Source organism: Tenrec ecaudatus, chromosome 3 (genome assembly GCF_050624435.1).
Source record: "Tenrec ecaudatus isolate mTenEca1 chromosome 3, mTenEca1.hap1, whole genome shotgun sequence".
Lineage (NCBI taxonomy): Eukaryota > Metazoa > Chordata > Mammalia > Afrosoricida > Tenrecidae > Tenrec > Tenrec ecaudatus.
In genome coordinates this window covers 178,951,138-178,974,440 of record NC_134532.1, presented here as the reverse complement: position 1 = coordinate 178,974,440, position 23,303 = coordinate 178,951,138, and the positions used below count along the sequence as shown (strand labels likewise).

General features: G+C 38.7%; 1 protein-coding gene across 1 annotated transcript in view; it reads left to right on the top strand.

Annotated features, from left to right (window-relative positions):
* Window positions 1-23,303, top strand: part of GRXCR1 (glutaredoxin and cysteine rich domain containing 1) — a 180,920-nt gene that overhangs the window by 79,862 nt on the left and 77,755 nt on the right. The window lies entirely within an intron of this gene.

The window sequence follows — 23,303 nt, the reverse complement described above, 5'->3', positions numbered from 1 at the left end:
ATGTGATGCATCTAACTTTTAAAAATAAATCGTTTTATTGGGGGCTCTTACAGCTCTTATCACAATCCATTGTGTCAAGCACATTTGTGTACATGTTGCCATCATAATTTTCAAAACATTTTCTTTCTACTGGAGCCCTTGGAATCAGCGCATTTGCCACCTGCCCCCATACTCCAACCCTCATGAATCCATGATAATTTATATATGAATTATTATTAATTTTTCATGTCCTACACCGACCACTGTCTCCATTCACCCACTTCTCTGTTGTTCATCCCCCTGGGAGGGGGTTATATATCAATCATTGCAGTCACTCCCTCTTTTCTCCCCCTACGTTCCCCCTCCCCTCTTGGTATCACTGCTCTTTTATTGGTCCTGAGGAGTTTATCTGTCCAGGATTCCTTCTGTTTCAAGCTCTTACCTATACTAGTGTACATGCTCCAGTCTAGCCAGATTTGCAGGGTAAAATTGGGGTCATACTAGTAGGATGAGGGTGGGGTGGGGAGGAAGAATTAAAGAACTAGAGGAAAGTTGTATGTTTCATCTGTGCTAAACTACACCCTGACTGGCTCATCCCTTCCTTGTGACCCTTATAGGAGGGGATGCCCAATGTCTTCAGATGGACTTTGAGTCTCCACTTCTCCCTCCCCATCATTCACATCAATATAATTTGTCCTGGGTCTTTGATGCCTGATACCTGATCACATCACCTCATGATCACACAGGCTGATGTGCTTCTTCCATGATTGGTTTGTTGCTTACCAGCTAGATGGCTGCTTGTTTGTCTTCAAGCCTTTAAGACCTCAAATGCTATGTCTTTTGATAGCTGAGTACCATCAGTTTTCTTCACCACATTTGTTTGTGCACCTGCTTTGTCTTCAGTGATTGTGTCAAGAAGGTGAGCATCACAGAATGCCGGATTATTAGAACAAAGTGTTCTTGTATTGAGAGAGTACTTGAGTAGAGGCCCAATGTCTGTCTACTACCTTAATACTTACCATATAAATATATGTACATAGATCTATTTCCCTATCATTATAAATAAATGTATTTACATATGCACATGCCTGTATTTAGAGTTCTATAAATGTCCTTTGCCTACTACTTCTTTCCTCTAGCTCCGTTTTTCCCACTATGATGTTCAACCTTCATTTGGGTCTCAGTAATTCCTTGTGACCACATTGCCCTTTGTCAAGCGTCACTGGGCATCTTATACCCTCCTCATCAACAATTTTAGATCACCCGTTGTTTTCTTGACCCTGCGTTTGTTGGCACCCTTCTTGCTTTCCCCTGCCTCTCCCTCTCCAGTGTCCCCCTAGAACCATCAGTCTAGTTGTTTTCTCCTCTGGATTGCTTATCCCATTTATCTTATCTAGCTAGACATGGAAAAACAATAATAAACACAGAAACAAAGCCACATAAAAAACAAAACAGCATCAACAAAAAGACAATATAACTTTTAATCAAGGCTAGGCATTGATCAAATTCTGAAGTAGAGGTATTATTATCTGTACTACATTTCAGTGTTTATCAATGTTCTTGAAAATAACAACAATGACGGTAATAAAAAACAACAACAGGTTCTAGAAAACTACAATGACAGTAATAATAAAACATCATCAATATAAAATCAATGTAATACAATGTTGTCTAATTGAACGCTATTGCCCCAAAAGTTAGAGGGGGTACCACCCCCCAAAAAGGAACTTTTTTTCAAAGCTATGTATTTAATTTTTTTAACCAAACAACTTGATAACCTTCAAATGACTCTCCATAACATCTTTCATATATTTGTCATATCTGTGATTCCATTATTTGAAACATTTTCCAAATTAATCTGTTTTGATGGCTGACAGCACCTCCCTCGTTTTTCTCTTCACCTTTTCTATGTTGTCAAATTGCTGTCCTTTCAGTTACTCTTCATTCCTGGAAACAAAAAGAAGTTGCGGTCAGGTGAGTAAGGTGCGTGAGGCAAGATAGGCATGCTGCATTTTGCCCAAAGCTGGTGCACTGAGACAGCTGCATGAGCAGGTTCATTTTCGTGGTGGGAAAATCAGTCTTCTGTCTGCCACAATGCAGGCCTTTTTTTGTTGCACACCGTTATGCAATCTTTTCATAACCTCTGAATCAGTGTTTTTCAACCTTCCTAATGCTGTGACCCTTTAATATAGTTCCTCATGTTGTGGTGATGCCCCAACCATAAAATTATTTTCATTGCTGCTTCATAACTGTAATTTTGCTACTGCATTGAATTTGGCAACACCTGTGAAAGGGTTGTTCGACCTCCAAAGGAGTTGCTACCCACAGGTTGAGAGCTGCTGCTCTAAATAGAAAAACCTGATTAACAATCTGACCTAGTGGAATGAATTCCAAATGCATGCACTAAGAGTTGACATTTTTATCAGTTTGGGAAGTTGATGGACATCCAGAGTGAGGTTTGTGATCAATCGACCATTTACCTTTTTTGAAATAAGAAAACCATTCATACTTTTGAGTTTTTCCTATAGTGCTGTCTTTGTAAGCTTTGTGGTATTTTTCATGAGCAGGAAACAAAATTCACAGCCACCTGCTGTTCTCTTAAATTGACCATAATAAAAAGTGAGGTTTTTTTAAAAAACAATTTATTAGGGGCTCATACAACTCTTATCACAGTCCATACATATACATACATCAATTGTATAAAGCACATCTGTACATTCTTTGCCCTAATCATTTTCTTTTTTTTTCTCCTCCTTTCTTTTTTTACATTTTATTAGGGACTCATACAACTCTTATCACAATCTATACATATACATACATCAATTGTATAAAGCACATCTGCACATTCCCTGCCCCAATCATTCTCAAAGCATTTGCTCTCCACTTAAGCCCTTTGCATCAGGTCCTCTTTTTTTCCCCCCTCCCTCCCCGCTACCCCCTCCCTCATGTGCCCTTGGTAATTTATACATCGTTATTTTGTCATATCTTGCCCTATCTGGAGTCTCCCTTCCCCCCCTTCTATGCCGTTCCTCTCACAGGGAGGAGGTCACATGTGGATCCTTGTAATCCGTTCCCTCTTTCCAACCCACTCACCCTCCACTCTCCCAGCATTGCCCCTCACACCCTTGGTCCTGAAGGTATCATCCACCCTGGATTCCCTGTGCCTCCAGCCCTCATATGTACCAGTGTACAACCTCTGCCCTATCCAACCATGCAAGGTAGAATTTGGATCATGGTAGTTGGGGGGAGGAAGCATCCAGGATCTGGGGGAAAGCTGTGTTCTTCATCGGTACTACCTCGCGGTTTAAGTGAAACTGCTTTTATAAAAAAAATCACTGTGACCAGAGAGAATTTTCCCAGGTGACACCAGTGGGTGCACTAAGTCAGAGTGAGTTGCTGGATATTCACCTATCAGGAAAAAATGTGTACTTCGGAAGCTTGGTCCAGCAGAGATTTTTTTCCATTTTGTTTTGGGTACCCTCTGGTATGTTGAACTTCTAATCCTTGGAACCTGAAAATTTGACCTTGTGTAGAAATAGGGTCTTTGAACACACTACAAGTTAATTTAACATGAAATTATGCCAGAATTGGGACTATCCTAATCCAATTTGAATGCCATCCTCATAAAAGAGAAGAGAAACAGAGATACAATTAGGGGTGAGACAAAGGAGAGAAAGAAGGAAACATGAGAGACAGGATGTTGAAGTTAAGATTCAAGCTAAGGACTCTCTAGGATTACCAGAGCAGGGATAGAAAAATCAAAGAACTTTGCTCTGGAGTCTTCAGAGAGAACAAGATCCTGTTGGCATCCTGAATTCAGATTCCTAGATTCCAGAAAGGTGAAACAATGCATTTATATTCTTATAATTATCTCACTTTGTGGAATTTTGTTATCTCAATGCTATGAACTTAATCCACCACTTGTCTGTCAGTTTGCCTATTGTGGTGGCTGGTGTCTTCCTGTGATGCTGGAAGCTATATCACTGGTATTTCAAATGCCAGCAGGGCCACCTAAAGTGAACAGGTTTCAGACTTATGCACAGCTTCAAAGCATTTTCCAATACTGAAGGCCTAAGTAAAGGAAGCAGAACATTGTCAGGAATACTGCAGGCACAGGGGTCCCTCAGGTCTGAGGGCACTTGAAATGTGACAGACGAGTTACTGCCTTTCTTAAAGGGGAGTCAATGATGGTTATGGAGTTGGTGATAGCCTGTAAGAGGGAAGTCTTCAGAATCTTCAATTGCTAATGTGGCACTAAAGGAAAAGAGAAACAGTTACAAAAATCTTTCAATGATTAGAATATAGGATGTGTCAATTGTGAATTTAGGAATATTGAAAGTGGTCAAATGAATTGGAACACATGGATATCAATATCCTAAGTATTATGAGCTGAAATGGACTGGTATTGGACATTTTGAATCAGAAAATTATATGATTTACTATGGTGGGAATAACACAATCAAGAGGAATGTCAATGGCATGACATTCCTTGTCAGAAGATATCTTTCTAAATCCATTTTGAAGTATGTCTCTGTGATAGGATTGTATCTATATACTTTCAAGGAAACCCAATTATTACAACTATTATTCAAATTAATGTACTGACCACAAAAACTAGTGATGAAGAATTCTAGCAATGACATCAGTTGGATATTGATGAAACATGAAATCAAGGTGCACTGATAGTTATTGGTGATTGAGATACAAAAGTTGGAAACCAAGATGAAGGAACAGTAATTGGAAAACATGGAATTGGTGATAGAAATGAAGCTGGAGATTGCCTGACAGGAATTTGCAAAACCAATGACATGTTCATAGCACATACCTCTTTATAACAACACAAAAGGTGACTATACATATAGACTACCCCAGATGGAATATGTAGAAATCAAATTAACTATGTCTGTGGGAAGACATGATGGAAAGGCTCAATATCATCAGCTAAAACCAGACCAGAGCCCGATTGTGGCACAGACCATCAATTGCTCATATGGAAGTTCAGGATAAAGCTGAAGACAATGAAAACAAATTCAAGATAGCCAAAGTAGGACCTTGAGTCTATTTCTTCTGAATTTTGAGAACATCCCAAGAACGGATTTGGCACATTGAACACTAATGACAGAAGACCTGATGAACTATGGGGGACATCCATAGCAGTATCACGAAGAAAGTAAAAAGGCATTAAACAGACAGCGAAGAAAGAAATTTTCAAAGGGGATGGCAGAAGAGACTCCGAAACTTGCTCTTAATCATAGAATAGCTAAAGCAAATGAAAGAATGGATGAAGTCAAAGATCTGAATAGAAAATTTCAGAGAGCAACTCTAGAAGATAAAATCAAACATAACAAATTGAGCAAAGACATAGAATTAGAAAAACAAAAGGAAAGAACACTGAAATAACTCAAGAAAAAATCAAGTTTCAAGTTGCAATTTTGAACGTTTCGATTGGCAAAGTATTGAAAGACGCAGGAAGCATCAAGAGGAGCTGGCATGAATACACAGAGTCACTGTGCTGAACTGAACTATCCAAAAGTCCACCATGTTGTGGCAGCATCGGGATAAGAACCAATGGTGCTGAAGGGAGAATTTCAAACTGTCCCGAATGCATTAGCCAAAAACCATGCTACAGGAACTGACAGAATATCCACTGAAATGCTTCCGAAAGCCGAAAAAGCACAGAAAGCCCTCACTTGTCTATTCCAGGAAAATTGGAAGACAGTTCCCTGGTCACCTGACTGGAAGAGATCCATATTTGTGCTCATTCCAAAGAAAGGTGACTGAACAGAATGCTCAAACCATGGAAAAAGGTCACTGATGTCATGTACAAGTATAATTTTGCTTAAAATCATCCAACAATGGTTACAGAAACACATTGGCAGGGAACTGTCAGAAGTCCAGGCCAGATTCAAAAGAGGACATGGAGCAAGGGGTATTATTGTTAATGTCAGTTGAATCTTGGCTCAAAGCATATAATACTTGGAAGATGTTACTGTTCCATTGATTATGCAAAGGCATTTGATTATGTGGACCATAATATATGTGGATAACCGTGAGGAGAATGACACTTCTGGAACACTCAACTGTGCTGGAGTTGGACTCAACTTGATTCATAATCTGTGCATGGATCGAGACAGTTGTGGGAACAGAACAAGGGAATACTGCATGATTTAAAATCAGGAAAGGTGTCCCTCACGGGGGCATCCTCTAACCATATGGGTTCAAGCTATATGCTGAACAAATCATAAGAGATGCTTATTATATGAAGAGTGAGGCACTCGTATTGGAGGAAGACTTATTAACAATCTGTTGTATGCAGATGACACAACCTTGCTTGCTGAAAGTGAGGAGGACTTGAAGCACTTGCTTATGAGCATCAAGGATTTTAGGCTTCAGTATGATATACAAGTCAATCTCAGAAAGACCCAAATCCTCATAACTAGACCAATAATAGATAGCATCATGATAAATGGAGAAAAGTTTGAAGTTGTTCAGGACTTTGTCTTGGTTGGATCCCCAGTCAATGCTCATGGAAGCAATAGTCAAATGATCAAAAGACATATTACATTATGTAAATCTCCTACACAAGACCTCTTTAGTGTATTGAAGAACCAGGATGCTACTTTGATGACTCAGTTGTGCCTGAGTCAACTGTGTGTGAAAGTTTGACATTGAATAAGGAAGACCATTGAATAGATGCATTTGAATTATAGTGCTGGAGAAGACTGTTGAAAGTACCAAGGACTGCTAAAGGGAAAAGCCAACCTGGCTTGGAAAAAGTAAGGCCAGAGTGATTTTTTAGAGGCAAGGGGGGCAAGATTTTGTCTTACAGATTTTGGAGAGACCTCATGTTTGGTAATGTAGAGAGGCAGTGAACAAAAGAAAGATCTTTTATGAGCTTGATTGACCTCGTGGCTGCAACATTGGGTGCAGACATAGCAATAATTATGCGGCAGGGCCATAAAGTGTCTGGTTGTGTTGTGCACAGGATCATTGTGAGTTGGACTTGACTTGATGGAATCTTACCAACAACATGAGCAGAACACATATTCACTATAATTAAATATGGAATTCTTGATTTTACATGTCATCCCATCTAATTCTTAGGGTAACATTAGAAAGTTACTTTCTTATATAATATAGCAGAATCAGAATACAACATAGTAGAATCAGATTTGCTTCAAATTCCTGATACTTAGCACATAGTTATGGGCAATAGGTTAGTTTGGGTAGACTAGAGAAACAAATTCATAGATACTTATATGTGTATAAGAAAGCTTTATAGACAAGAGCAATTGAATGGTGAGAAAATATCCCAGCCTAGTCCAGATCAAGTCCATAAGTCTGATATTATCCCATAGGTCCGGTACCAATCTACAGAATCCTCTTAAGACTCAGGAAGCACATGCAATGGCACTGAATGCAGGAAGATTATAGGCTGGTGGGTGGAAAATCTTGTGGATCCAGTGTGGGTAAATGCATCTCAGTGCTGGCAGGGGGTCTCCACGTGGTTCTTTCATCTCCAAGGCTCTGGCTGCCATAAGCCTGTCTACATGGAGGGCTCCATGTGGTTCCTCCAGCTCTGGGCACTAGTGTAGTTCCATATGTCTTGGCAGCTGCAGTGTCTCTCTGGGAGTGAGCCAAGAGATAGTGTGTCTCCAGCCTCCAAGGAGGAAATACAGGAGTTTCCAGAACCGCAGGAGAAGGCCAGGCCCACACAGAGGTCACACTGGTTGTATCTTGATTGACAGTTTAGACTCCACCCCTACACTCTTAATCCTCAAATTGAAACCAGCTTATGTAACTGCCACAGGCAAGTTATAAACCACTCTGTGGATTTGTTTCTTCATGTGTAAAGTGGGAATAAAGTAGAGATGATTTTACAGGTTGATCATGAGATATTCATGAGATAAATATCTGGAGGAAATATTTTTCAGTAAATATCAATCATCATTTCCATTTTGAAAATGAGGACATTAATGGTCTTGTTAATGTTATTCATACAGCTGGTGAAGTGGCAAAGCCACGATGCACACTTAGGTCTTAATGGCAACCTAAATCCTTCATGTTCTGGAAATCACCTTGAGAAAAGGCTTACTTGTTAGGCCGTGTTTACTAGAGAAACAAATCCAGTGACACTCATATATGTGGAAGAAAGAACTTTATATCAAGAAATAATTCTATATGAAGAGAACATCCCAACCCAGGTCAAATCGAGCCCATAAGTCTGATACTAGTCCAGAAGTCCCTCTTCAGACCCACACAGCCACATGCAATGATGCAGATGCAGCCAGATCACAGGCCAGTGAGGCCCAAATCCTCTGAATCCAATGGCGATGGTTCTGACAGCCCTTGGTGTCAGCCAGGAGGGGGGTGAAAGCAGAGATAGGGGAGGTACCCAGGGCCCTCCCTATGAGAAGGCCTTGCTCACAGGGAGATACAATCAGGCTATGACCTAAGTGACAGGTTGAATATCACCCCTACATTTTTATATACCTTCAAGTTGACATACAATTATGTTACTACCACAGCCTATTTGGCTATTTGTTCACTGATATATTCTACTTACCCAGGACAGTGCTTGGCACAAAATAAGTACTTATATTTACCTGTGTGGATTATGCTCTATGAGTATTGTCTCCTCATGCTTCGGCCTTTTCTCTTAATACATTCTTTAAAAAAAAATCTAATGAACTCATCCACAGCAGTGATTAGAATAACTGACAAGGGTTGAAGGTATTTTCATTTTAACCTAGGAAAAATTCTTCAGGCAAAATAAGGTATTTCTTATTGTGGAATTTCCGTTTTTGTGCATCTGCATAATTAACTTCAGTAGGTGGCTTCCTGCTTACATAGGTAGAAGCATGGTCCTATATAACCAGGTATAGGACCATCACCAGTCCTGTTTCTATTTGGACTCCACCAGATTACTTTTTCCTAAATCTGAGAAAAACTAACAGGCTGCAATACCTTCCTGACATTTTCATTCCTTCTAATGTTATGAAGAGAGGAGGGAACATGAGATAGGGAACATGTTTCTGTTGCTGTTCCTCCGCGGGCGCGCTCTTTACACACGTGGCGTAGGCGTATAGAGTGGAAGAAGCACACAGGGTTGATTCTGTTCTTCTGCCAATCGGAGCTCAAGCTTCAAACCTAGAGAGGAGCCAGAGGCAATTGTGCTTTATTTTTTCTGATAAAAGAATTTCTCCAAATAAATAATTCAAACCGGAGACAAACACCCCAGCATGAATGAAGTAACGCTTTCCCATTCCACTAGAATAGTCCCTTTATCTAAATTCAAATGCAGAGTTATAATGGAATTCACGAACATTGTAGACAGTTCCCCTGCAGGGCAGCACTCATGCATTTGAAATGGAAGGACGCCCTCTGCTGGGTTTTGATACACAGTGAAAATCATCTTTAGGTAAGAAAGCAAGCCGATGTTGGCAATTTCTATAATATCTGTGTTGTTTTAACAGCAACAGGAAAATGTTTAACTTACCTTAAATTTAGATGGGCATGCAAATGTATGATGTGTTAATGCACAATGCATCTTCGTTTAGAAAAGAGAGAAACAGAAACGCTGAAGGAGAGGGCAGAAGATGAGACAAGCAGAGGTAGAAACAGTGGGGGAAAGAGGCAGATGAGCTAGATAAACAAGTCCACAGAGAGACAGTGACATGAGACGAGGGAATATTAAGGAACTCGAATTTTACTGCCATTGTCACCGAGCCAGGCTGGAGGGTATCCGAGAACTTCAGATCAATTTACTGAAGTGAGAAAACTATAGTCCAGGAGCAAGAAGACAAGCATTGACAAGGATATTGAGTTTTTTGTTTTCTGGCTTTTTTTCCCTTTTGCTATTATCTCCGTTCCGCAATCTAACTAAAATGTGATGTAAAAGCTATGAAACATTCGTGAAAAAGAATTTATCTTAGAAGACAAATCGAAATTGTGATTGTTCTTCTTGGCATTAGAATATCTTTACACTAAATGACTGTGTCCCAGTTGTTGGGCGCCAATTATCTTAGAATTTCCAGTAGGACATACATTAGAAATACTTTTTTTAGTTTTCGATCACCTGTAAAACTCTACAGTTCAATTTACACAGCCACAAAGGGTTTCTAAAACACACAGAGCTAACCTGAGTGGGTGTTCTCATAATTCCTGGAGGAATCGAAGGGTCCTTAATTTAAATAAATAAGCTCTAGTGGCATTGTGGGATATCCTTTGGGTTGCTAACCTTGCAGTTCAAACTCATCAGCTACTCTCTGGAGGACAGGTGAAGTTGACTGGGACTGTAAAGATTTATATTTTCCTATAGGGTAACTGAGAACCCTGGAGGGTGGTTGTTACTCATTGGGTTGCTAAGCACAAGGTCATCAGTTCGAACCCACCAGCATCTCCTTAGGGAGAAAGATCTGGCTTTCTGCCTCAGGAAAGAGTTAAAATCTCAGAAAGCCAAAGGGCAGTGCTGCTTTGCACTGTAGGGTCACTAAGAGTCAAAGTTGACTTGATGGCAGACAGAGAGTGATGAGTGAGTTCCCACCAATGTCATATCTGAAAACCTAATTATAAAAAAGATCCAGGAAATGCACTTTCTAGTCTTCTTACTTCTGCAACTGGGAGAAATATAAGGTTTTCTATACCTGTAAAAATGTATAATCTCAGACTCTCAAGGGTGTTTCTACTGTGTCCCGTAGGGTCTCTATGAGTCAGAATTTACTTGATGGCAGTAAGCTTTTTGAGCTTCACCAGGACATGAAGACTTCCTAGAAAGTGATTGAATTTGTTCCTGAGTGAAATAAATAGCAGTATTGATCAGCTATACTGTCTTTATTTATTTTTAGTTTTAATCACCTTTATAGACATCATTGACATTTAATAAACACGATGCCCATGTGGACAATGTTTGAAATATCAAATCTTTTGTTAATCCTGGTCAATTCCAGATCTCTTGCATGAAAGATGAATATTCTACCATTGTACCATAATTTCCCCCATCATAAATGGTTTTTAATAATAGAGCCTAGATTTACTTTAAATATCTATACCATATAGTTGATGATATTGAGTCTGAAGCCAGTTAAAATGCTCATATAATTTTTGTGTGGATGATTTCTCAACCAAACTATATATGTTGTACTTGGTTGTCATGGAAACTCCTTCCTAAGTATGTGTTTTTGCTGGGCAATAATTGACACCACAAGTGATCAAGTATTTTCTAGGAACTGTATCCTTAAATTTTTTAATGACTCTGAGCTCCCCTGTTATGCAGAGCTTTCTGATGCCAGCGTCATTCTTCAAAATCAGTCAACAAAGAATTCCTGAAATATCTCTAACTTCTATCTCCGAAGAAATGTGACCATGAATTAAAACAAACTTCAGTCACATCTTAGCAATGTTTAGGATCTATGGTAGATAGAGTTGTATCAATTAGCTTTTGCAATATAACAGATTACCTTAAATTTTAATTGGAATTTGGAGACAAAGTTACAAGAGTTGTATGCTAATTAGTCTTGGCCATTTTAGGCCCATTTTACATGTATGGCAATTTGGCCTCCTGGACTAATCATGGTTTGACTTACCTGGTGTGGTTCAGAGGTCTATTTGTACATGTGGTATAGTCATTTTTCCATTGTGCATTTCTCTCTTGTTTAGTAGTTGTTGTTAGGTGCCTTGGAATCAGTTCAAAGTAATAGAGACCTTATATGAAATGGAATGATAAGACTGCCAGGCCCTGCACCATCCTCACAATTGTTCTTATGATTGAGCCCATTGTTGCAGCTGCTTCGCCAATCCAGCTTGCTGAGGGCCTCCTCTTTTTCACAGCCTCTCTACTGCACCTAGCATGATATCTTTCTCCTAATCTCTCCCGAGAATGTGTCTAAATTATGTGAGATGAACTCTCACCATTCTTGTCTATAAGGAGTGTTCTGGCTGTACTTTGTCCAAGACAGATTTATTTGCTCTTTTGGTAGTTCATGGTATTTTTATTATTCTTCACCAGCACCACAATTCAAATGCATTGATTCTTTTACAGTCTTCTTTATTGAATGTCCAACTTTCACATGCATATGAGCAACTGAAAATTCTGTGGCTTGGTTCAGGTGCACCTTAGTCCTCAAAGTAATCTCTTTGCTTTTCAACACTTTAAAGCAGGTATGCAGCATACTTGCTCAATTCAATATATCCTTGAATCTCTTGACTGTTGTTTCCATGAACATTGGTTGCGGATCCAAGTGAGTTAAAATCTTTGGCAACTTTAATCTTTTCTCCATTTATCATTTTGCTACCTATCCATCTGACAGTAAAGATTCTGGTTTCTTTACATTGAGTTCTAATCTATATTGAAGGCTATACTATTTCATCTTCATCAGCAATTGCTTCAAGTCCTCCTCACTTTCAGGAAGCAAGGCTATGTTATCTGCCTATCCAATAATAGTAATAAGCCTTCCTCCATTTCAGGTGCCACAGTCATCCTCAGATCCAACTTCTCGATGATTTTCTCAGCATAAAGATGAAGGAAGTATGGGGAAAGGGTACAACCTTGACACACAGTTTTCCTGATTTTAAACTTCGTAATATGCCAGTAATATTCCATCGTATGGTTAGCACAATTGCCTCCATGAACAAATTGCGCATGAGCAAACTGAAATGTTTTGGAATTCCCATTCTTCTCAGCAGTTCCATGTCCTTTTCTGAATCTTATCTAAACCTCTAACAGCTCCCTGCCAATTTATTGCTCCAGGCATTGTTGAAAGATCTTCAACAAATGTTTGCTTGCATGTGCTATCAGTGATATTATTCCATAATTGGTGCATGTTGCTGAATCACCTTTATTTTGGTCTATATACAGATCTCTTCTAGTCAGCTGGCCAACTATCAAGCTGTCTTCCAAATTTCATGGCATAGATGACAGAGTGGTTCCCGTGCTTCTTCCACTTGTTGAAACCATTCATTTGGCACGCTGTCAATTCTAGAGCCCCGTTTTTAGCTAATACTTTCAGTGAAGCTTCAACTTCTTCCCCCGGTGCTATTGGTTCTTGATCCTATGCTACCTCGACATGGCTAAATGTCAGCTGGTTCTTTTAGGCACAGTGATTCTATGTTCATTCCATCACCGAATATTTTACCTATACGTTTCTCAGTTTTTCAACTCGAGGCTTGATTTTTTAAAAGTTTTTTTTTAAGTTCTATCAGTTTAAAATATACTTAGGGAGTCCTTTCTTTTTGGTTTTCTAACTCTAAGTCTTTGCACATTTCATTATATAGTTTTACATTATCTTCTCCAGGTGCCCTTTGAAATGATCTGTTTCACTTCATCTCCTCTTCCACTTGCCTTAGCTACTCTATGATTAAGAGCAAATCCCCTTTGATGTCTTATTTATTTTCTGTTTTTAGTGGGTTTCTGTTTTCTCTAAGTATGAGGCACTTGATATCTCCAAACAGCTCACCAGGCTCCTGCCATGGTTGCTCAATGTATCAGATCTGTTCTCAAGAAGTTCTCAAAATTCAGGAGGGATAGATGCAAAGTCATATTTTCTTACTCATGGACTTGTTCAATTTTCCTCAGCTTCAGTGTGTACTTACACATGAGCAATTGATGGTTTGTTTCAATATCAGCCTCCGGCCTGGGCTTAGCTGCTGATATTGAGCTTCTCCATCATCTCTTCCCATATATGCTGTCAATTTGATTCCTGTATATTCCATCTACAAAAGTCCATGTGTCTAGTCACCTTTTGTGTTGTTGAAAAACATGTATTTGCTACCAAGAAGTTGTTGGTGTTGCAATATTCTATCATGTTATATACAGCCTCATTTCTATCACCAAGATCACTATTGTTCCTTCTTCTTTGTTTCTAACTTTTGTATTCCAATCACCAATAATTATCAATTAACCTTGATTGCATATCTGATCTATTTCAGACTGAAAACATTGATAGATTCTTCTATTTCTGCACCACTGTCTTTAGTTGTTGATATATAAATTTGAATAATAGTTGTATTGACTAGATTTCTTTGTATCTGGATTGATGTAATCCATTCACAAACAGCATTGTACTTCAAGATAGATCTTAAAATGTCCTTTTCGACAACAAATGCAATGCCATTCCTCTTGAATCTATCATTGGCGGCATTGTCAACCACATGCTTATCTGATCAAAAATGGCCAACACTAGTCCATTTCAACTCAGTAACAGCTACATATTGATCTTTATGCATCCTGTTTCATGCTTGAGAAGTGAAATTGCCCTAGATTCATACTTTGTAAATAATTAATTGATGTTTGCAGCTGCATTTTCTCCTTTTGAGTTGTGGCCCAACAGCAAACGAAGGTCCTGGTGCCTTTCTTCCCCCCTGGATGGCTTTGCTCCATTCATGTCCTTATAGTGGACTCTCCTGTGAGAAGCAGCTCTTCCTCAGTCCCATTTTGAGTGATCTGAGGGGCTCATCTGGCATTGTCCCTGACAGTGTTGTTCTTCTACTCATGAGGTTTATTTTTAGTATTTGACAATGTTTTAATGCTATCCTTACAACTTACAATTCCTCCCAAGGATAGTCTGTTTCTTCTTTATAGTTTACTGAAACCCATTCACTTTGGGTGACCGCTTGCTGTTACTTGAAATACCATTGGTGTATCGTCCAGCATCACAGCAACTCCCAAGCCACCACAGTATGACAAACAAAGCAGTGGCCTATAGTACTACCTTGAAACTGGTTTATGTAAAATATATGTCTCTAGCCCTAAAAATACTCAACTAAATAGAAAAAAATGTTGAGGGCCCCCAAAAGAACAAAACCCCAAATTAAACTTATTGGCATTCATTCCGTGCAGGCTCATAGTGACCCAATAGGACAGACTAAAGCTGCTCTTGGGGGTTTTCAAGATTGTAATTCTCAAGTGGAATAGAAAGTTTCTCCCTTGAAAGTTCAGTATTTCTAAACATAAATTTAAAGAACATATTTAACCATATAAAATTTTCTTGTGTTTCAGATTTAAACTCACTTCTACATTTGCCTGACTTGGGACTTTTAGTTTGGCCTTATCTGATTCTTTACTTGACTGGATATACATATATATAGGTCCACTTGTTTCTAAAAATTTTCACAAGATTACAAACATGACTTAAATTTGATACTTTGGACCTGGAATTTCACTAATATAAAACAATTATGTCTACTTGCAACTTGGCCATAAATTTAAAGAGAACACAGAAATGCCAGCCAATAAAACACTCACTAGTTAGTTCCTCTATAGCTCAATTTAGATACACTTTGCTAATAATTATCAATCTAATTGAAGAGAAAATGTATTTAAGTATAATCTGCATTTTGAATTTGCATTTCATGAGGTTAAATAAATATTTATGATCTTTATTTACTTATGGTATTTATTAAACTCGATAGAAGGCATGGAAATAATCTATAAGTCTATGAATAGGTAATGTTAATAAAAATTTTAACAAGGGTATATTTGTAGTAGAATTTGAAATCAGGGTGTCAGTGAAGAAAAGTTTTGGCTGTAATAAACTTTATTTTACATATGCAAACATATAGGTTTAATAATATAGTCTTGATCATCTGGGATACTCATAACATGAAAACAAAATTAACTATATAAAAAAATAAAGTATTTAACAATGTGTGTGTATATATATGTCATTAAAGGCTCAAAATTCTTAAATAATATGGGTAATAAAGTTTATAATCTAGCTCTCTTTTTTCAAAAAGAAAGAACTCAGGCAATTTTTAAATTAAGCATTCAAAAACAAACTTAATACATATTTAATAATTTGTGATAATACCATATCTTGAATTGAGGACTTTGACGATACAGTCATTAATACTAAATAAAAGCTCATTGATTCAAATCCATCAGCCATTCACCTGGAGAGAAAAATGTGATGTCAGCCTCCATAAAGATTGGCAACCGTAGAAGCCCGATGGGGGGAGCCAGCTGGGGAGGAGCCTGCTGGAAGAGCGGTTAGGCATTGGGCTACTCACGGTGCAGTTTGAAACCACCAGCTGCTCTTTAGGAGAAAGATGAGGCTTTCTACTCCCATAAAAGTGACAGTCTGAGAAACACAGGGATTTCTGCCCTGTCTGGTAGGGTTGCTATTGTTTGAAGTCAATCCTACAGCAGTGAGTAAACTGTATAGGGACAGTTCTACTCTATCCCATAGGATATATGGTTACTATATGTCATTGATGGAAGTAGTTGGGTTTATCCCTGAATTACAAGAATATTTTATTGTGAAAACCCACTATATTGGAGAAAAACTTAGCAATCCATTCCTATAAATATCATAACATAGAAAACCCTATGGGGTCACTTGACTGTGAGGCAATAACAATAACAATAATCCTGAAGCATGGAGCCTTGTTAACATATTGGTTAAGATCTTGATTACTAGCTGAAAGGTTGGCTGCTCAAACACACTCAGAGGCATCTTGGACAGGCTTGATAGCATGTTTATATGGATTGGTTAAAGTAAAAGGAAGTGCATGTTTTTTTCTCTGAAAGGTTTTGGCTCCTGGTATTTATTTTTCCACAAATATAGTTTGTTATGTTTTACTCATATATAATTACAACCGAGCAAACATCTCACACAGGGATTTGACAATAAATAGCCTGTGAGCCAAGTTACAATCCTCCTTATGCTCAGGTAGGATTATGTGTGGCAGTTTAGGTTTATTGCTCATCCTCCCTTGGCCTCCCAGTTTGGTTGAGCTCAGCCCAAGAAACATCTCTTTCCCAAAACAAAATATCAAGCTAAAGACATGGCCATATGCTTGCTCCTGATGGTGTTTTCTTTCCTAGGTTACATTAAAAAATGAATATAATGAAGCAAACCACTGTACAGAAACAAATCTCAGAATGCTGACACAAGGGTCTCATCTTGGGCTTCCTTCTTTAGTCCGAGCCTAGGTCAGCTTCGTAAGAATTCAAGAATTTTAGTGGGCTCAGTGGACAATGTGGATCTTTTTTTAACTTTCTGCACCTCTCTCTCACTCATGTCGCTCATCTGAGGATTTTAAGAGCCTGAACTAGAATGGATAGTTTTCCAGTTGTTCTGTTCCTTCAGACTCTCATCAGGGGGCACTTGCTGGAGTAGTAAGATGAGAGGGATTACAGACACACTTCTGAATGCCCGTCTGCACCTTCTGCTCAAGCATTTCACACATTCCACATATGGTTTCCTTAGAAAATTTAAAAACAAACAAGGGATTCAGCTGAAGAATTTGTAGAAACACTGTTCAGAAGTGATGGGTGATGTTTTTCCTTTAATTTTATACTATTTGATTTTCTCTGGGCCTTGGACCATGTTAATTAGGGTTGGTGAGTGGATAAACTATGAGATAGGGCCAGGCTTGGGTGTATCACTTTGCATAGCATTTAGGCTATTTAAAGATTATTGTTAGGTGCCATCCAATTTACGCTGACTTCGTAACAAGCTCACGCAGAAGAAATGAAAACCCCGCACTGTCTTATATTGTCTCTGTGATCAGCTGTGGCTCAAAAGGAGATAACTCAAATCAAAATCAAAGTCGATTCCAGCTTAGGGCAACCTTATAGGATAGGGCAGGACTTCTGGGGGTTCTGAGACTGTGACTTTTTATGGCAGGAAAACGCTTTGTCATTCTCCCGAGGAGTGGCTGATGATTTCGAACTCCTGATTTAACAGCCCAGTCTATCGTAATTCATAGGATATTCATTGACTGAATTCTGGGAGTAGATTGGCTGAGACTGTCTGTTAGTTTGTCTTCGTCATCCAAAGCCAAACCAGACCCACTGCTATTAAGTTGCTTCTGATTCAGGACAGAGTAGAAATTATCCCTAGGTATCGAAGATGAAATCTTTACAGGGGTAGACAGTGGCATCAATCTCTTGAGGAGCTGCTGGCAGATTTGACCTAGCCACTGTAGCCTAACCACTGACCTAGCCTTCGCAGCCATTTGAATCCACTAGGTCTTAGTCGCAGCCACATAAAAAAATTCACTGATAGAAGGTCAGTGGCCGCACACAAAAGCATAGACTGGGTCATCCACATTGTTGTTGCTGGCTGCCACCGAATCTATTCAACTAATAGCTACAATACATACTATAGAGTGAAACACTACCTGCTCCTGTACCATCCGCAAAATTGTCATTGTGCTCGAGCCTATTATTGCAGTTACTGTGTCAATCTATCCTTTCATAGGTCTTCCTCATTTTCATTTACTATCTATTTTAGCAAGCATGATGTCCTTTTTCAGGGACTGATATAACTGCTGATAATGTGTCCAAAGTATAAAATTAGTGTTTCCATCCTTACTTTCACGATCGCTCTGGCTGGTCTTGCTCCAAGACAGATTTGTTTGTTTCTCTGGCAGTCTGTGTTACTTTTAATATTCTTCACCAGCACCATAATTAAGTGCATCAACTTCATTTCAAGTTTCCTTACCCATTGTCAGCTTTTAAATTTATATGAAGTAATTGGAAATACCATGGCTTGGATCAAGTGCACCTTAGTTCACGTGGTGATCTCTTTCCTCTTCCACACTTTGAATAGGTCTCCTGTAGCAAGTTCACCTAGTGGAAAATGCGGTTTGATTTCTTAGCTGTTGCTGCCATGAGCATTGATTGAGAATGCAAGAAAAAAAGAAATCTTTGGCAACTTTAATATTTTTTTCTATTCCACATGATGTGGTATATTGGCCTTATTGTGAGCATTTTTGATTTCTTTACATTAAGTTGTAATCAGTTGAAACAGTGTTCTGTGTCTGCAACAGCAAGGGTTTGAGGTTCCCTTGGCTTCCAGAAAGCAGGGCTGTGCCTTCTACAGGGTTGATGGCAATCCTGATGCCTCCTTCTTCTTAATATAGTCTAGCTTCCTGGGTGATTTGCTCAATATACAGGTAGAATAACAACAGTGAAAGGATAAATGTTGAAGCACACCTTTCCTGATTTTAAATCAGGAAATATCCTCTTGCTCTGCTCAAATGACTGCCTCGTGGTCTGTGTGCAGGTTCCGCATGCACACATTTAAATATCTGGAAATTTCCATTCTTCACAGTGCTGTCCATAGATTGTGGGGATCCACAGTCAAATGCTTTTCAGAGTCAATGAAACAAAATTAAGTATATTTACAATTTTCTCTTCTTTAGTCAAGATCCATCTGACACCAACCATGATATCTCTTTTTCTATATTCTCTTCTGAACCTTGTTTGATGGTTTTATTTCTTTTAATTAAATCATTTTATTGGGGGCTCATACAACTCTTATCACAATCCAAACATCCATCAATTGTGTCAAACACTCCTGTACATTTTGGCAGCTCCATGTACATATACTGCTTATGCTATTTTTGAATTATCTTCAGCAGAATTTTACTGACATGCAATATTAGTGATGTTGTTTGATTATATCTACATTCTGTTAGTCAACTTCTTTTTGGTAGGGGCACAAATATAGATCTCAAAGTCGATTAGGTAAATAGCTCTCTTTCAAATTTCTTGGCATCAAGTAAGTGCTTCTAGCTTTTCTCAGTCTGTTGAAATGTTTCCCTTGGCAGCCTGTCAATTGATGGAGTCTCATTCACCAGTGCCTTCAGTCCAGTGTGAACTTTTCCACTCAGTATCATGAGTTTCTATTTTGTTTAAAACTGGTTTATTTATATATAATACATATGACGCACAATTCCATATTTCAATCATATTAAGAATTGTGCAATCATCACTACAATAAATTTTGTAACATGTTATTCTTTCTCTTTCTCAAATATTAGTCTCTTACTTCCCCCAACCTCCTCTGCCAGACCCACAAGAAATCATTAATCCAGTAACTGCGTCTCTAGATTACCAGTCCTGGTTTTCCTATGTCCAAAATCATGCAAAAAGCAAAACACAGACAGAAAAACAGCATTCACAAAATAAAACCAAGAAAAACTTGAATTAAGAAGAAAGCAGAAACTATTAAATACACAGGACAAATTTTAAATGGGTCATGAGATATCAAAAGCAAGGTGTTGAAATTTAGCCTTACCATCTCTGCAATGATCCATTTTCCAATGCGCTCCATGTGATAGCAAGGGTACTTACGTGACTAGTCTATGGAGAGAGTGGATTCTCCAGAGGCTTAATCCAAGTGGGGAAGCTGAAAATGGATTTGGGGCTTCCACTGTCATTCATTAGGAATCCATTAGGAGGTATAAGGGTTACAAACCGGGCAACTAACTGCAAAGTCAGCCGTTGAAACCAGAAGCGTCTCCTTGGAGGACAGGCAGGGCTTTCTGTTCCTGGAAAGAGCTGGATTGGAAACCCACAGTGACAGGTCTCCCTAGTCTTGTAGGGTTGCTATGAGTTGGCATTGACTCAATGGGAGTGAGTTACTTTCATCCATAGCCTTCTGGAAACCAGGTGCCCAGAATTTAATCTGTAATATCATTCCTTCCTCCAGTCTTAGGTTTTATTATTTTCAATCCTTGGACCCTAAAGGCTTCCTTCATGTGGACTTAGGTGCCATCTCACCTAGCTTGTCATTTGATTTCCCTGTTGACAATTGTTTCAGTTTTCACATTTTATGCTTCCTTTTTCAATAAGGTTTTTCTGTGTTTTGTATAGTCATTGATTTCCCCCCATTGATTTATTTTTTTTGTATTTTTATGATTTTCTATATGAAGCCAAAGAGAGGTCGGTCTATGGAGAAAATAACTGTATTGATTGGTAATCACCCAGGAGCATGGTGGGGAAGATGGGAGAAATGGAGAACCAATGACAATGAGTACAAGAAGACAATATGCAGAAAGCAATGATCACAATGATTGCACAAATCTTCTTAATATAATGGAATGATTAAATTGTGTGATATGTGAAGTAGATCTCTCTATGTATAGATTTTACAGAAAGAAGGAATATAGCAGCTAATTAGTCCACACAGCAGTACGGAGGGCTCAATTCACTTCCATCGAACAGTTAATATATCAGAAGTCCTTCTACTTATATGCGCTGCCAAGTCCAAGGTCAAGGAAGCAGAGAGCAGAGTCCTCCTGGGGCAAGGCAAGCAGACTCTGCCCATAGGCAGAAAGTAGCAGGGTGAGTCACCAACGCTCAGTAGCTTGGGAACTTAGCAAAGCAGGCTCAGAAGGGATATTCAATGTAAGGAATGCAAGGCAACGGGATCCACCAGCCTCAAGCTCACGAGATGTATGCACCGGCAGCGTGGTGAAGCGGGTCCTGAAGGAGCCTCAAGCTCTAGTGTCATGATTCATGGATGGTCTGGCCCACAGGGAGTGGAGCTCACAGGTTGAGGGAGAGAACTAGAGCTATGGCAGCACCACTCACAGTCCAGCAAGCTCTCATCGCCGGAGAGCAAGAGACTGAGGGGCAGGCCCCGCCTAGACTTTTATCTCTTTTCCCCCCAAGCAAATACGACCAGGTTCATCCCACATGTTTTTATTGGCCAGGTTGGCACAATAAACCTATCTATCACAAAATTCCAATTAAAACATAATAAAATGACATAGGAAAAAAAAAGACGAGTACAAAGGATACTGTTTCAAAAACATTATTGGTGGCAGATCAATACACCACAGGCTACTAAACTCCCTCTAAGGTGGAAGGGATTTTGATACAATTAAAGGGGTATTTCCAGAGGGGTGTCCAGTCCTCAGGTTGGTGGAATGAGGCCCATTTCTTCAGTTTCACACACATACAGGCCCTCATCAGATGGCAGAATGCACTAAAAGTTAGGTAGCTGATTCCCACTCAACCAGTCTCTTATTTTGTTCACATACATATTTGCCCACTTGGTCACAAAGGAAAGGAACATGCTGCAAAGGGTGTGGGAAGCTGGTTTGAAGGATATGGGAGGGGGAGAGGACTATCCTGGCAGTAACGATGCTCACAGAGAATCCGAGCTCTGCTCTGTTTATTGTGCTTAGTGCCAGGAAAAATACAGCAAGATCTACATTTTCAGGTTTTTGCAAATTGGAAAAAGAAATGTAAATCAGCTGTGTTCTGGCTAAGACTGTGATTACTGGTTCAGAGGGACCACTGAGCCTCAACTGTTTCTTGGGAAAGGATGCAATGCAACTGAAAGCCCACCAAGTCCAGTCTGTACTTTTACTTTGAGTATTGTAGAACTCAAGTCAGTCGCATGTCTTGTATGATTGTATTCTGAAACATCACTTCATCTACCTTCTGGGGTGGGCTTCATTTGGGCTGTCTCTTATTTCACCCTATGAAGAAGCCTGGGTTTAGAGGTTCGTTGTCTTTTACTATAACTTCGTTCACATCAAACACGTCAGGATTTTATTAAACACAGAGTGATCACAATGGGCACCACAGAGTCATAGATCTTCTCAGAGACACAAACCTTTCTCAGCTGCCCAGTCTCTCTCGAGTAGTGAATAGCTTTCTTCGAAGAGTTCTGCACACACCTAGGCTTTACACCTTATGGGATATGATTTTCTATTTGAAAGAGCTAATCAAAAATGCTTTTCCTATGTGTTTTCTTCCTAAAAGACACCGATGCCATGTATTCGTATTGCAACATTTTTCATCTTTAAACATATTGCATTCATATATACTATCAAGATAATGGAAACTTTTAATTTAATAACTAGATAAAATATTGCTTTAAAAACTTCAATGTTAATAAACTGGTTAAAGGAAAAACTTCAGTGGCTTCTAGTTGAGCACAGTAGATGCTGGAGTAAGAATTTTTTTTTAATGAATTGGTTTATTTCAATCTATTATTTTCTCCTTCATGCATTGATAGGATATCTTAGTTGTTCCAGAGTAAAACTGACATAATTTAAATCCCATAAAGGTGCATTTGTCTCTTAAATATTACTTGAAACATTTTCATTTATTTAAAGTAGTTGACAATTCCTGTTTTTGTTGTTGTTTTGCTTTTTTTCCTCTTTGATATATTTTCTTGCAGAGTTTCAGTCCATAGAAATGATACCTTTTTGTCTAAATGTAACTATGAATTTGTCATTTTGTTGTATTTTTATCAGTTAATATGGCCATGATATGCATACTATTTGCAATATATTTGTGTATTCTTTGTAGTATAATATGTAATACATTTTATGGCACTTTAGGAAGAACATATAGTCTCTTATTTTGTTCATATACATATGTGTATATGCATATGTATGCAAATATCACAGTATTTCAATGATATATTTATAATATGCAGTATTCTTGCTTATTTTTATATTTTCCCCGCTGAAGCCATTAACATTTGTTGCTTATTTTTGTAATTTAGTAGGGGAAATTTTGAGAAATAAATGGGTCTAAGACTCTTTATCTGGTTTTTGGCATTCATTCACTG